The 16,015-nt window shown below is 46.6% G+C and overlaps 1 protein-coding gene across 1 annotated transcript in view; it reads left to right on the top strand.

Annotated features, from left to right (window-relative positions):
* Positions 1-6,745: 6,745 nt before the first annotated feature.
* LOC133415070 (retinoic acid-induced protein 1) overlaps positions 6,746-16,015 on the top strand; it is a 68,732-nt gene continuing 59,462 nt past the window's right edge. Inside the window, exon 1 of the mRNA XM_061700882.1 lies at positions 6,746-6,900. The gene's annotated coding sequence lies outside the window, so the exon portion shown is untranslated. The remainder of the gene's footprint in view (positions 6,901-16,015) is intronic.

Raw genomic sequence — 16,015 nt, 5'->3', positions numbered from 1 at the left:
TCTCAGCATGTTGCACTTCCTTTTCCTGTCACGTCATACACATACCTCTCTCTCATACCGAATTGTTATGTAGAGTTAAATGTATTGTTGTCCATAATATTACAGTGATCATATCGAGAAGGCGGTTGTGTCCTTTTAGAGGCCAAAACTCATTCAGCCTGATGTTGTTTGCCATCCACGTCATTCAAAGACATCCTTTCCTGCCTGCCAACATCACAGTCCGCCTCGTCTCTATGGCAACAGAGCACTTATCTCTCACAAACACACGCACACACCATCCCTTGCCTCCCATTGATCTGAGGTATGTGTGTGTGTGTGTGTGTGTGTGTGTGTGTGTGCGCGTGTGTGTGTGAGTGTTATTTCTCCACGACCCTGACCCCCGGCCTGCACGTCCCCGGCCACCCCCATTGGCTACGTAGCCCTTCGGTGAACTTGAAGGGCGCCACCGCATATCAGTCAGCACACCTGCACCGAATACAAAACAGACCAATTAGCAGCCGCTATGCAAGCTCCATCCTGATTGGTGATGGGGCGAAAAGGGAAAAGTAGCACAAGATGATGTCATACGGCTGAAACGCGACACAACGTCATTTTCTCGTACTTATTAAATTATAATAATGAAGCACTTTGAAATATCTTTAAATGAGACATACTGGTATTGACATCTTTTTTTCACCATTTGAAAAGGTGAATTCCCAACAGTCCGTTGTAGCGTTTCTCATGGTTGCACGTGCGGATGGATGTTTTGTTTGTTTTGTTTTTGTTTTTTTGGTGCAATCAGATTTCAGCCTGTGTGTTCCAGTGCCAATCGAATTTGCCTTTCTGGGACCTTCACGATCACGTAAATGTTATCTATGCAGCGGTGCCTTGAGATACGAATAAGAAAAAATCTGTGACCACGCTTGTAACTCAAAACACTCGAATCTCAAATCATCATTGAAATGAATAGAAATGCCGTTAATCCGTTCCACCTTCCCCAGGGAAAAGAAATATTTTATTAGGAAAAATAGCACTCTGTAGTATTGTGTTTTAGAAATAACAGAATTTAATAGAAGGTAAAGAATTAAACAGTTTGTGCGTCATGATTTATTCCAGTGAATTAATTAATTAAAGAGACAACACCTCGTTAAATTGGGTGATGTTTCCGCATCCTATTTGGATATTGTTTGTGGTGTACCCCAAGGATCAATGTTGGGCCCTAAACTATTTCTACTGTGCCTCAATGACATTTGTAAGGTGTCAGATAGAGTGACGCTTTGGGTTGTTTGCTGATGACGCCAATATTTTCTGTTCCGGGGACGGTTTAAATGATCTGTTGGCTGAAACTGCTGAAGAAATAGAACAACCCGAAAATCTGGTTGGACAGAAACAAGTTATCATGAAACTTAAATCAATCCAAAATAATGTCGTTTGACAATTGCAGAACAAATGTACAAATACAAATAAAGATAAATGGGGTGCAGATTGAAAGGGTTCCCAAAAATCAATTCCGACGTCGGTGATCAAAACAAAAGGCGTCCCGCTGCGAGTTGCTCAAGCAAAATCGTTTTGGCGTCACGCAGCTCATCGCCAAGCTGTCCAATATCATCTCCGGTTTCGTTTACGAGCATTATTATTGGGGATGTTCGACCGATACCAGGAGGAGTATTCCCTCTCGAGTCCTCAGCCGTACCGATACCACTCGCACTTTTGACGCATCAAACTTCAATTGACAACAATGCCAGACAATTAAGACTTTTCTTTCCTTCTGACGACCCGCACGATGATTCGCCGATGTGTCAAAGTGCCGCAGTGTAGCGCCACCTAGTGGCCAGGAGGACTTGATCTATGTCAGCTTTTTTTTTTTTTTTTTTTACTTGTGTATTGGCGGCCGGTATCGGCAGCTTTCACGAGTACCCGATACCTTGAAATGAGTTACTCGCCCATCTCACCTTTGGCTCATTTTAAGATTTATTGCTTTTTTCCTCCTTCGCCGTGCAACACGGTGGCAATAAGCGCGGCGCCAGCAGCAGGCTCCGTCTCTCAACTCATGAATTATTCACAGCGCGCTATTTCGCAGCCGCAGCTAAAATTAGGAAGTGTCGCATTTTGTCTATAATTAGAAGGCAGATGGAAAGCGCTCGTTTATTATGAGGAGGGGGAGTGCAGGTGATGCGCGCGCGCGGGACGTGACCTCTGGCGTCTGTCGTCAAGGTCAGACGAGGGCGCCTCCGTCAAGTGCGCCCGGGAGGCAAACGAAACGCCAAATCAATCGGCCGCGTGTGCGCATGCGCATCGACTTGACTGCCGAACGCGTGTGCGCGTTTGCGTGTGTCATGAGCGTGAAAGCCGGTGTGCGCATGCGCAACTCTGATTCTTTTCATGATTCTGAAAGCCCGCGCTCGTCAACTGTCGCTCAGCGGCTTGAACCTCCTCTTCCTCCTCTTGCTCCTTTATTTTCATTCACAGCACGATCGGTGACGCGCCCGTGCGCGCTCACGCAGAGGCCGCCTCCGTCGCGCGCCATCGGATCGAACGGGGTTGTCCAAATTACGGCCCCGGGAGCACTTGAGACCCACTGTCCGTTTTTCAGCGGCCCACATCGTATTCGCGGAATTTCTTTTTCAAATCTATCCTCCGTTATTCGCTGAAATGTTTGGCTATTTGCCGTTCTTGTGCTCAGGTCAGAGCAACGAAAGTATTACTATGGCGCCATCTTGCGGAATCTGGGTGTAGTTGTTGTTGTTCAGTTGAATTCATTCATGTGGGTGTGTGATATCCTGTTTTGTTGAGGGTCATTGAATGTAACTTGTGCACAGTCAAAAGTGAAAGTATGTTTCTGCTTCCTTCTCCATGCAGCGACTCATCATCGCCGCTGTGGTCTACTTTGCCGTAACAATTTGCCCATTCCCCAACATTTATTATTGTGCGGAAATGCCAAAATGGGACTTCATACGTTTGCGTCAAATGCTAGCGCGCAGTTTTCTTTTGTTTTTGTCCTGTTCGGCCGTTAGGTCAAGCAGAAAGGAAGACGTGTTTCCCCTTTGATGCCGGAACACTTTTCCTGCGTCACGGTGGACTTTTTAAGCTGCCACTGCGCTTTCTTTGTATTCTGATGGATATTTATTGAGAATTACGGTCGTTCAGTTGAACAGAACAAAGTTTTTAAATGGAAGTGACGGGGAGGGGGGGGGGGGGGGGGGGACACAAAGGAGTGAAAAGGCAACTAAATCATACAGGAAAAGAAGACAAAAGACAAGATACGAGCTGTAAACAAGATGAGGAAAGTAAAGCATTTTATAACGAGTACGATGTGTTGTAGGGTCAGGACAGGACTGGACAGGAGGGGAAGCGCGCAGGACAGAGGTCGTGAACCCGCCTGTGCAACTGAAGCGTGGCGGGAGTGGCTATGTCAATTATGAACGTCTACAGGATGAGCGTATACCCAAGCAATTCGCATCGTTGCAAGTCAGTTGTCGCAAAGAGCGAGTGGCCGCACACCCCGCGGAGAAGATTGCATAAGATAAGAGCAGTTTTGTTTCCCCGTGTTTCATGTCACGTCAGTTTTCAGGCTCGTATAGTGCTAGCTACAACTACTGACGAGCTTCATGGGAAAGCCTGTGTTTGTGTTTTAGAATTGCACTTGTTTATGTCACATGGCTTTATGATTGTGTACTTTTTTCCAGATGCATGATGTTGATGCTTTAGGATCCTCTGCGTTTTTGGTGCTTTGCTGCCATTTTGTGGCATCTCTACACAATTCCAAACCCTTAATTATTTGTGGAGTTTCATGTATTTTTAAAACGGGATTTAACTTGCACAGGTCTTTATTCTCAAAAACAAAACAAATAAGAGCCGTGTTGCAACACGCATGACATCGCCGACTGCTACTAATAAAAATAATAAACCGCTTCCATACAGAGCTTTCCTTGAGATGCAAAAAATAATGCTAATTTACAACTAAAATAGAAAGAGCACTTCTCTTCGTAACGACTCGAGCAATCAAGATTATTCCCCCAAATCCAGAAAAATCCTAAACAATGTTGCTAACACCTTTCACTGTATATATAATGCATATAAAAACCATCTACTTAACGACACTGACGGATGGGTTTTCGCGTATTAAATCAATTAAAGGTGAAGAATGTCATCTTTTTTTATGTCTGCGTTCCTCGGAGAAGTTTGCTGCCCGCTGATTGGACACACGCAATTGTGCCTAAACTGCGCACGCGCTGCAGCCCTCTCATGGCGACCCGACGTCTGCTTTTTGGAGTCGACATGCAGCGTAAACACGCATTGCAGCGCGAGAGCCACGCGGTGTCCACAAGTAAACAAGAAGCTGCACACGTCCCACGTCAACGCAACACCTTTCGAAGAAACGCAAGGCGTGCAGTGGCCTTGCGTTTCAAGTACTTGGCAAACTTTTCCGGGTCTGCCAGCCCAAATACGCAATTGAGTGTTTTGACCCTTCGGGGCCACCGGAGTAACTCCTTCTTGCGCTCACCGGGCGCCACGTTGACGTTTACTGCGTTTGTTACGTTAACTGAAGGATCCGAATTGCTCACGCGCGCTGCTGGAGGCGTGCAGAGGTCAACGATCCGAGCACGCGATGCTTTTGTCACCGGCGGAATTCATCGCCAGCCTTCAAAACACACCTGCGGTGGGATACGAGAGGTGAGGGACTCAAGCCACGTGACTTGGGCTCGAGTCGCTGACTTGACACGTCGACTTGAACTCAATGTTACTTGACAAGTAACATTTTTAACTTTGGTTTTTGAAAATATATATCGCTAGCTCCAAGAATGATTCCATTCGGATTCACTGCTTCTCTTCTGGATGCCGCCGGGGGAGAAAAGACACAACTCGATCTGTCTGACGCAGGTAAGCTAGCTAGCTTAGCTTCACACGTTAGCTGATCAAGATGAACTCGACTGCGCGTCAGTTTTGCATTTACGCGACAAGAGAAGACAATACAGTGATAGACATATTTAGGCAGCATGTCCGCCATATTGGATGTGGCGTGTGCGCCGTAAACTGACGGAACTTCGTAAAGCGACAACCTAAACGTTCATGCTTGTCATTTACACGCACGCTTCCATATTTGGGAAAGAGATTGGCGCCAAAGACCACCGATGTAGGTTTGAAATCTGACGATTACACGCGATATAGTATATTTCAATTGTCTCACGTGACAGTAACAGTGTTAGATATATTGTGAGCTGTAAACATTCATTTCAACGTTAGAAAAAAATAACGCATTCTTTTAAATAATAATAATAATAATAGTATGTATACATTTCCCACTCTTAAGTCGTTGCTCATTGAATTTGTAAATGTGCTTCTTTTGTGTTCGGATCAGTGAAAACCGTTTTATTCGGACTCGGTATTTGTCGCGGCCGAGCAAGATCGCGTGACTTCCGACTCGCTCGAGCCAAGTAACGACTTGACTCGACTTGCTTGAAGTCCCCCTGGGAGTAAACGGAGACCTCCTTGACATTTGAAGGTTCCGACGAGAGACTTGCACATATCTGACTGACTCCACGACGGTATCCAAATGTAAACAAAGGCCTTTATGAACAGACACGCAACGTTCACGCCAAACGTGGCAACTTTCCCACACAGGCTTCAACGCGCACTCCAACATGGGTGAGGCTGAGGAAGGCGAGCGCTATGGCGTGTCGGTGTTTGAGCGCAGGTGGTCTCGCAGCGCCGCCCTCCTGTCCCAAAAACTCCAGAGTACTCCAACGCAAATGACAAATGACAACACCGGCTGCCGTCAGCTGTGGTGACATCTCGCGTTTCAAAAAACCAAAAAGCATCCAAAACGTCGGAAGTTGCTCCGGGCGCTTTGAAACGGACGCGCCCTTCCGCGTTGGCCCGAGCGCCTGGAGCCGTTTTGCCGAACGTGGAAGTCGGTTGCGCTTTCGCTCGTTGGAGAGCAGCAGGTGACCTGGACTCTTTCACAAGTCTCCGGTCTTCCCAGAATGTTGTGCCGCAGCAGGAAGGCTGACTTATGCGCATTGCCTTTTGTGAGGCCTTCGTTGATTCATTGACATGTTTGAAGACGGGTTATTAGGCCTACATTGAGTACGGTTAAAACAAATGCACAATAAAGTCGATCTCAAAATCGAATGATTGATCATTTCTCCTCCTCTCCCTTTCTCTGGTGCTCCTGCGCTTTCTCTCTCTTACTCGCTCACTCTGTCCTCTGCTCTCCTTCTCTCTCTCTCTCCTTCTTTCGCTCCCTCCCTTTGTCCTTCCCTCCATTTTCCTCTCTGTCATGCTGTCTGTCTTGCTCACGCTCTCTCAATTCTCAGCCCCTTTTCCACACAGGCACTCACACACGAGTAGTTTTGCAAATTGGCGAGTGTCCAAAAGGCTCCCCCACTGCCCCCTCCTCCTCCCTCCCTGAACACCTACACTGCCCCCCCCCCACCCCCACTCCCCCCCAACCTCCACTCTCGCCCCCATACCGCCTCCAAGCTAATTCCATTATACATTCCCAACTGGAAGGAAGAGGAGCTGTCTTCTAATTGCTTTCTTATCCCCTTGAGTCCCCATCACTCTCTGCTACCGCCACCCTTCACCCCCCCCCCCCTCCTCCCCGCTCCCTTTGGCCCGCCCCCTCGCCCTGCGTGCACTTTCAACATGGCAGCAAGCGTGCAGAGGTGGGGCGAGGGAGGGTGAGAGAGAGAGAGGGAGAAAACAAGTGTGCGAGAGAGAGAGAGAGAGAGAGAGAGAGCACGCAGGCTGCTGCCATCAGGGATCCTCGTTGCCATTTGCAGCCTTGGCAGCGCGCGGCGAACGGAGCGTCCGCCGCTTGACGTTCGGCTCAGCTCATCGCGACCTCGGCAGAGGACGAGCGGACGGGGGAGGACGCCCACCGCGCCGGCAGCGGAGAGAACGGCTCGCCGCTAACAGGTACCGCCGTCTTTTCTCCTCCTCGTCCTCCTCTTCGCTCCCGTGTGGACCGCACAGGTGGAAGCCGGAGTGCGTTTTAGAGGCACCTGCCTGGAGCCCGACTCCTCTCTGTCGCCAATGTCACATAAAGACAAACGACGTACACGACGTGCAACTTTTGCGTTACCGCTCGGTGCCAAAAGAGGACAATAATCGGAGCTGCGATGTGTCATTGCACGCCGTTTACTCTGTGTATTGCATAAGGACGCGGGCACGTACAGGCGCGCAGACGCTAATCTGAATGCAGTGAAGACGGCTTTGTTATTGTGAATCTCTTCCGACTTTTCCAGAGTCAGCGTCACTGGAAAAGCCTCTTTTTTGTCAATTTGTAGCGCAAATTCTTTTCAGCGGTTTCACAAACATGCTGCATACCGTGCATTCCTATCGGTCCTCTAGTGCGCGTGTGCGCATGGCTTCAGTTGTGCCATTTAAAGCGAAGACTGCAGCGTCACCGCGGACTTAAACGGATGCTACCGACAGCCTCGCTCGCCCTGAGGACATCGACAGAGGGAAGAGTGCGTGTGCGCGCGCCTTGAAAGATGGTGACAATATGCGTGAGCACGAGAGGCTGAGGGATGAGAGGTGAAGGCGAGGAGAATATATGAATGGGAAATGAGAGGTGACGCACACACACGCGCGCGCGCACTGCAATGACAAGCAGCAAGCAGCGTGCGTTTGCATGTGTGGGCCTCGTAAACGATCTTTACAACGTACGTCCTTCTGCTGGAGATGTTTTCGAATGATAGCGGCGTTCGTGCTGACTCAACTCTCTCTCGCGCGTGTGTGTGTGTGAGTGAAGCTTCTCTCCGAAGTTTTGCTCTTTATGTCTTCATCCCCTTGTGTCTAAAAGTGGGTTTCCCGCATGATGCAACGCAATGAAAGGAAGCTGATTATTATGAAGAGAGCGGGTTTAAGTGAGCTCTGGTTTCCACCACTTGTAGCGGTCCACTCGCCTGACTTTGGCGCGGGCAGCGTGGGTTCGGTTCCCACTCAGTGACGGTGCGAATGTGAGCGACCGCCTGGCGACCGGTTCGGGGCGTCGTCCGCCTTTCGCCCGAAGTCGCCTGGGATAGGCTCCGGCGCCTCGCGACACTAACCAGGATAAGCGGTGTTGAAAATGGATGGAGGGATGTTTTCAGTCACATCGTCACGACTTGCTGTGAAGTTTTGAGCAAAGGCCTCATTCGGCAGGTTTTTCCATCAGTGTGTGTGTGTGTGTGTGTGTGTAATGATCAGTAAAGGGCACCTGAAATTGGGATTTGCTGGCCACGCTTCCCTTGTTTAACTTTCCTGACCTTTTTGTCGTGCGAAGGAGACGAGCTAAATAATTGCCGAACAGCCTCCATCATCATTCTTCTTTTTTTCTGTCGCCCTCTTGATTGCTCTCAATCAAACATTTTTGTTAAATAATTTTTTTAACTACATTGCCGTCTTCCCCGCAGTTTGTGCATTTACGAGGACTGCGCCATACGCCTCAGAGTGCCCTCCTAATTGCCCCGGAGGCTCGTGGTTATTTACGGTGGGGGTTTTCAGAGATGGGATGCGGGGAGAATGTTGGTCCCTCATTAAAGAGAAAAAGTGCGGAGCTGAAGGGAGCCACCGGAACGGAGCATTGAGGCATAGCATTGTTATGAAAACGCCACTGTCACACATCACATGGCATACATAGTGGATGTAAGGATGCTGGCATTTTGTAAAGGAAAGGAAATGAAAATTGAAGAAAATAGGGAACCGTTTCTGCTTTGGAGTCAGCCAGCCCTCCCTCAAACGTCTCCAGTTGGTTCAAAATGCTGCCGCTTACGTCTTAACTGGAACACGTAAGAGGGAGCGTGTAACTCCTTTTCTGGCCTCCTTCCACCACCTGCCTGTGCACTTTAGAGTTCATTTTAGAGATTCTGCTGTCTGATTTGAAATGCTTTCACCCTGCCTTCGAAACATGCATACTATAATATATGCAAAATTTCCACATATATATACCCAAAAATAACAATTTGCATACATCCACCCCTCCACATTTATTTTCCCCCGGTATGCAAATGTACATACTGTAAAGTATACTGTACACACTGCACATCTAACCCCATTGCCCCATCCCCCAGTCGCATGTATTCGCATAAAGTTGACTCACTGGAAAGTCAGTCAAAACACCAATTGGATTCACCGATGGAATCCAAGAGGTCAACTGGGGGCGCTAGTGAGTTCAATTTGCTGGGCGTCACCCCAAGAGTTCGGTTTAAAGCTTGATTGTCGACTCACCGTATCAATTTTGGAGAACCGCACAGTGTAGCTATACTGGACTTACAACATTTAGAGGTTCAATAGAGAAAATAAAATCACAAAGTGCTAATATAGAATTGATGGGGTTGAGGTCAGGGCTCTCCAATTCTTCCACGGCAAACTCTTCCGAGCATGCCTTCATGGCACAAAATGGCTGTTCCCGCAAAGTTGGAATTATATGTATATAATTGAAAAAGTTAAAGACGGACAATTGAACGGGAACCATGAGGCGTCGTCCAACTCAGATTTGTTGTTTGTTCTGTCTTGAGTGGTGAGCAAACATTTGAGTTACAACCACCAGATGGCGGCCACAACATGCAGCAGTTTGGCAGATGGTGAACAATTCTTCGAAACGGAGGCGTCAAGCTGTTTATTGCCACGCCCCAGCTGAGGTTTACTCTAAAATTCAACATACAACAAAGAGGATTTTCGGTTCAAAGACCGCATAACTTTATTAGCTTATCGCTAACACACAATGAAAAACAGCACAGAAAGCGGCATCAACGTTGATACGCGACAGATAACTGAGCACAAACAGTGCAGAAGCACATGTAGACAGGCAATACAACAATGCTCACAGGCATATATTATTTGTCCTCTGTGTAAAATGACTAATATTACTCCGGATTACCCAGCAGTTGTGACCATCTTGTTCATGTAATAAGTAAGCATGTTTTATGCTGCCCCCCGGTGGCCAAGTCATGCACACCAGCACAACATTTAACATACCGTACTTTTTGTAACCTTTTTCACTGGTGGATTGCTGTGAGATTTTTGCAATGTAAAGTATTGAGTTTTGGCTCATTAAAGGTCGTTAAACTCTCGACTAATTGACCAAGAGGTGTGTCTCAACCCAGCATGAAGCAGAAGCTTTCGGTGCAGGTGTTTAATTGGCCGAGCAAGGCAGCCGTCGCTCTGGTGTGTTTGTCTGAGGACGGAGGGAAGCATGGCCACGGAAGGAAGGAAGGAAGGGAGGGAGGGAAGGAGGGATGGAGGGAGGTTAGGAAGGAAGGAGGGAGGGAGGGAGGGAAGGAAGAGGAGAAGCTCCTCTGTATGCCGCTTCCAGCGTGCTGCTCGTTCGATTGGGGCGCTTCGTGCCGGACGGGAGGGAGGGAGGACGCCGCAAAGTGGCCGAGGCAGAATGAAGCGAGCCTCTGTAATTCTGCCGCCTTCCAGGTAGTCCTCGTTTTGTGCAGACAAAGTCAAGTCCCCGTGATAGTTTGGTGTTTTTTTTTCTCTCTTTTGCTTATCCGTCCTTGCGAAGCACGCTGGGAATTACGCCGACGCCGCTTTGGAACGGTCCCGCTAATAGACGGGGGAAAACGGGCATCCGGCGGTGTTTGGGGCCATCTCGGCTTAATGAAGAGTTTCTGATCAAATGTGTCTCATTAGGGCTTAATGAACAAGAGGATGCTGAGAAACGTTGCTCCGTGAGAGAGAACGAGCTTCGTTCCGACGGAGTGAGGCAACCGTTCAGCTGGGAGTCGAATTGAAGTCTGACTTCTTTTTGAAGACTCGGCTGGAGGCCTTGGCGAGCACGGTGCCGTATACGATGCGTTTACGAACAACGAAACATTGGCAGTACTGTCGTTGGCGGTCCTTGCTTTGACGGCGCCCTGTGCGGCCGCACACATCGCACGCGCCGGAAACCCACGCTCGGTACAGTACTTGGATTTTGAATAGCAGAGTAGATGGAAAAGTTGTTGTTGATAAAATACTTTTAAAGGTCATTTGCTTTACATTTCACCTAATACCTTCTCGTTCCCCACTGTTGTATTTTGATCGTCCAAAACAAAAATGGGCAATTGTCCTTCTCTAAGTCTTCAACTTACCTAATATTCAAGAACGTATTCATTAAAGTCATATTTTTTTCTGGAGTGTACAGTACTGGACAATAATGCATTTTGATATGAAAAGTTGTTCCATCCTGCATCACAGGCAGTCGTTGGACTGGAGTTGACATACTTAATTTATTGACGTGATTTATACTATTGGTTTGTTTCCAGCTCAGTATAGCATTCATTTTTTGTGGATGTGTGGTTTTTATTTTTTAGATTAGAACAAAGAAAAGCAGACGTACGTTTACATGAGAAAAACTATAGTTACTTTTTTTTTTTTTTTTAATATATCTATTGGTACGATCTTTTTATTAGTCTTGTACATTGTTTGTCATATTTGAAAAACCAATTCAATCACGGATTCTCAGTCACTTATATTTTCCAACTCATGGCCCAGAGGGATCTCTTTGGCAACTGTTACAAATGATTTTTACAGCTCTTTTCTTTTGGGGGAGTTCTTTGATGTTGCCAGGGGGTTTTTTGGACACTTTTTACACATTTAAAATGTATTGTTACACATTTTATGTTTAGCTGTTTTTTTTTTTTTGGTTTTGTTTTACACTTCACGATAATATTGATTAGATTTGACGGTTGTTTTGATGGTTTGAAAAAATAACGTTGTCCGTCAAACCCAAAAAGAATTGACATGAACGTGTTGACCGTGCGATTTCATAAAATCCAGCCCGATGATCGCGCGGCGTCTATGGCGAGCTAGTCTGTGCTTGAGCGGAAGCAGGTGGGGAGCGTCTCCCCCTGTCTTCAAATCGGAGCACAATAGCCGCACCTCCCAAAAAACGAAAGATTTGTGCCCGCCTCGCTACTCGCCGCCTGCGTCTTCAGACACCTGCTAAAGTTATGTAACACAAGAGGTAACATGAGCAGATCACAAGACGGAGGAGACAGAAAATCAAGCAGGGAGAGAAACAAGGAACACAACAAACAGTCGAAGACAATCCATGTCGAGAATAGGCCCTTCCTGTGCTTACATCATACAAAAACATGCCCCGCTGCAATCTCCCCCAAAAAAAAAAAGCACCTTTAGAAAAACACGACTGGGTCGATTTCTCGTTGTACCCTTGACACGAGACATTTCCATCCTTTTTGTCCCGGGAAAAGGTCCAAATGGTGTACTTTGGAGACCAAAAAGTACGTCCTCTGGGCTACAGTAATGTTAAGGGACCTTGAGGGACAGTAATGAACTCCTACTGTGAGCACTACGCCGCCGCAGGCCCCCCCCCCCCCCGAATTGTTCGGGGATGTGCCCAACATTGCGCTTCCTTTTGAAGCAGATTAGCGCCATCCCATATTCAGCGGTGCTGTTGCTAGGCTGCATGCATCCAGTACACGCGTGTGCGCGTCTTTCGCTCGACTGCCTCCGTGCGACGGACGCAAAGTAAGCTCGCCGCCTGCGAATTAGCTTCCATGGCAACCGGCAGCCAGTGAAGGGAAGCGAATGAAGGGCCGCTCTCCTGTGTGATCTGAAAGTGGGCGCGGGCCAGATGCCAGCTTCTGGTATGACGGGCTTCAACAGTGGGGCACGTGCTCGTCGGGGTCGCAAACAGTTGTCCCCTGGTCTGTGGATGTCAGATGAGGTCAGAGGGCATAATTGCGCTTGGTCGACTGAGACATTTCATACGAAAAACAAGACTTTAGGAGGTAACAGCAGAAAAACTACAGTACTCATGTCGACTGCGGTAGTTCTCAAACTTTTTACACCATGTTCAACCTAAAAAAAAAAAATACTTAGCTCCTCAGGTACCAGCATCATAATCTCCATGTATGTTATTTCTGTAGCTCTGTATTATACTGCCCCCAGGTGGCCAAGGTGAGCACACCAGGAGGAGCAGCACAACGCCCATTGAATTGAAGCAAAAAATGTGGCAAGATGTTTTGTTTCTTAACATTCTATTCAATCACGTGATTACTGTGTTGTTTGTTGTTTTTTTTTCAAAGTTCAATATTATAGAGCGCTACAATGGTTATTAAAAAAGCATTACAAATTTGTTTGGGTTTTTGGGAGGTGGAAGGATGGAATGGATTAATGGCTTTTCCACTTCTTTCAATGGCCAAAGATGAGTTGCGATAAGAGTGTTTTGAGTTTCGAATTAAAACCGATTTATTGGCAGAAAATAAAACCCACAAAGTTGAATTTGAAATCCGAAGTCAAGGAAAATTGCGGTAGCCAAATGTACACACAATTGTTCAAATTATGTTGAGAAGAGAAAGATATGTCTGTCCGTAATAAGTGAAGAAAACCTTCTGCCAAATGGAAAAAAACTAATCCGTATAGCAAGAAAGATGACATGTCAAGCTCATTGTGCGTTTGCTGTTCAGGGGCCGCCACGCACCGCCTAACTGGATGTCAAAGGGGCCAGACCACTAAAATCAGACCATACTTAATTTCATCATAAATAACTGTTTTTTTCCCTTTTTGTTTTGAAAAAAAATTCGATGATTTTATAAAACCACCTTCGATTTCTTGAAGACGTTTTGCTGCGGTTTGCAGAATAAATGGTCACAGTTACAAAACTTGAATTTGCAACTGAACAATATCGGATTGCACTGTAAAATTAAATCAACTCATGAAGAGGATTTTCTACATGAGCATAATAATTGTCAAAAGTATCCTGGGGTCCCCAACACCACAACGTCTCATGTATTTTTCCATTTCCAAATTCACCGGCCTGACACCCCTGATGTAGCCACACTTGATTCGCGTGAGGTGGCCACAAAAAAAAGGGATGTGCGTTATACTCTTTCTCCCTTTCGGTTTATTTTTGTTTTGTTGGTTGACCTATATTTGCGCACATACACACTTGAACGTGTGCGCGCGCACTGCAAAGCGAGCCGCACTTCACACGCTGAGCTCTGCTGAATTAACCAAAAGCCTCCACAGCGCAGGGAGGCGAAAACACAAACGAGACGTCAGAGGCGGGCGGCGTCCACGTCGGCCAGCGATCTGGAGCGCCAAGTTGCGCCCGCTGAAGTCTGCTCTCGTGCCCGGAACGCAAGGCAAACGTTTTGCCACAGTTTTTGCTTCAATTCAATGGACATCGTGCTGCTCCATATGATATGTGCGCCTTAGCCACCCGAGGGCAGTATAATACAGACACAAAGAAGTGTTTTCACAACTAACCGGAGTAATATTTGTCATTCTTCAGAAAGGATAATGCACAAGTGTCAAAGGACCAGATCTTGCCTGCCACATCATTTGATGCGGCCCACGAACGCATATGTAATGAAACTAGCATCGATGTTGTGGTAGTTATAACCCTTTTTAATTAATGGCTATTTGAACACAAATGGTCGCAACACATGTAGTCAGACAGTATAACAACACTCAAATGCATATCTTCTTTATCCTCAGTGAAGAACGACTAATATTACTGCAGCTTACCGAGTCGCTTCGTTTTGAAACTCTTCTTCGTTTGTGTCTGTGTGACTGTATTATACCGCCCCCAGGTGGCTAAGGCCTTCACACCAGAATAAGCTCAAAGCCCCGCTGTAGTCCGCGTAATATGATAAAAGACTCCATCACGACACGCGTGTTCACAGTTTTCAATCGCTCCGTTGTTTGATCCTGCATGCGTATTTCAGGTCAAGTTCCGCCAATCCTCGCTAAATGCACAATCTTGAATTTCCAAGCGGACACACACTTCGCCCACGTATGTTCGCTATTCCGTCATGACTGAAGTGCGCACACGCACACACACACACACACACACATACACATACACACACACACTCGAAGGGAACTCATGCATAATCATCAGGTCTCACCTCCAGCCAGGAGCTACGCAGCAACGCATACCAAAAAGATGCACAGACGGGTTACGATGGGAGAGGTGGATGAGACGAGAGCGAAATGGAGGACAAGATGGATGGACGGATAGAGGAGGAGGTGGAGGAGGGCCACTGACGAGGCTTTGTAAGGCCGGCGAGATCTGTAATGAGATCTCTGTGAGGCAAACATCATGTTGCGCACCTGGGTAATTGCTGGCTTACAAAGTAAAAAGCTCAGCTGCATTCCGTAAAAGTGTGATTTTTTTTTTTTATTTTTTCTTTTTTTTCTTTTCTTCTCAATGTTAAAAAATGTTGTCTGTTTGTTGTCAGCACTGCCAAATTATCCCAACAAAACAAATACATGCTTGCTTTGGTCCTTAATCAGAACCACTGCCCTACATTTACAAACTAATTTCTAAGATTTGTTCCATGAAATTGTATTCATTTATTCCCAACAGTCTATTTATTGTCTTTACTTTGTATTGTTTTTCTTGGCTGCACTGCTACCAGTACGTGTATGTGGACTTGAGCTATTTTTGTCCAATCAGCTTTCAGCTCGTATGTGTTGTCAGCGTGATCTGCCCGGGGCCATGCGACCGACGTCAACTATGTTCGCGATGGTACTGTTTCTTTAACCGATGGCATTACAAATGCGTCCTCACAGGGCCGGTGAGCTGGCCCTCCATGACATCAGCATTTGTCTGTCCTCTGATTGGTTGGTTAGAACAAGCCAAGTTTGACTAGCAAAACACGCCTGCACACATGGAGCCGATCCATCCATCCATCCATTTTCTATCTTCGGGCGAGAGGCGGGGTACACCCTGAACTGCTCGCCAGCCGATCGCAGGGCAGATAGAAACAAACAACCATTCGCCACATGAAGACATTTCATTTGAATTTATTATTCATTTATTTAGTACCATTCTGGTGACTATGATGTATTTTACAGACATTCTTATGTTTTTCTCTTGTTAATGGACAAACATTATTGATTGTAGTCAGGTAGCATTTATATATATATATATATATATATATATATACACACACACACACACACACACACACACAGTGGGTACGGAAAGTATTCAGACCCCCTTAAATTTTTCACTCTTTGTTATATTGCAGCCATTTGCTAAAATCATATAAGTTTATTTTGTTTTGTCATCAATGTACACACA

This window comes from Phycodurus eques, chromosome 16 (genome assembly GCF_024500275.1).
Source record: "Phycodurus eques isolate BA_2022a chromosome 16, UOR_Pequ_1.1, whole genome shotgun sequence".
In the NCBI taxonomy this organism is placed as follows: domain Eukaryota; kingdom Metazoa; phylum Chordata; class Actinopteri; order Syngnathiformes; family Syngnathidae; genus Phycodurus; species Phycodurus eques.
This window is presented reverse-complemented; position numbering and strand designations above follow the sequence as displayed.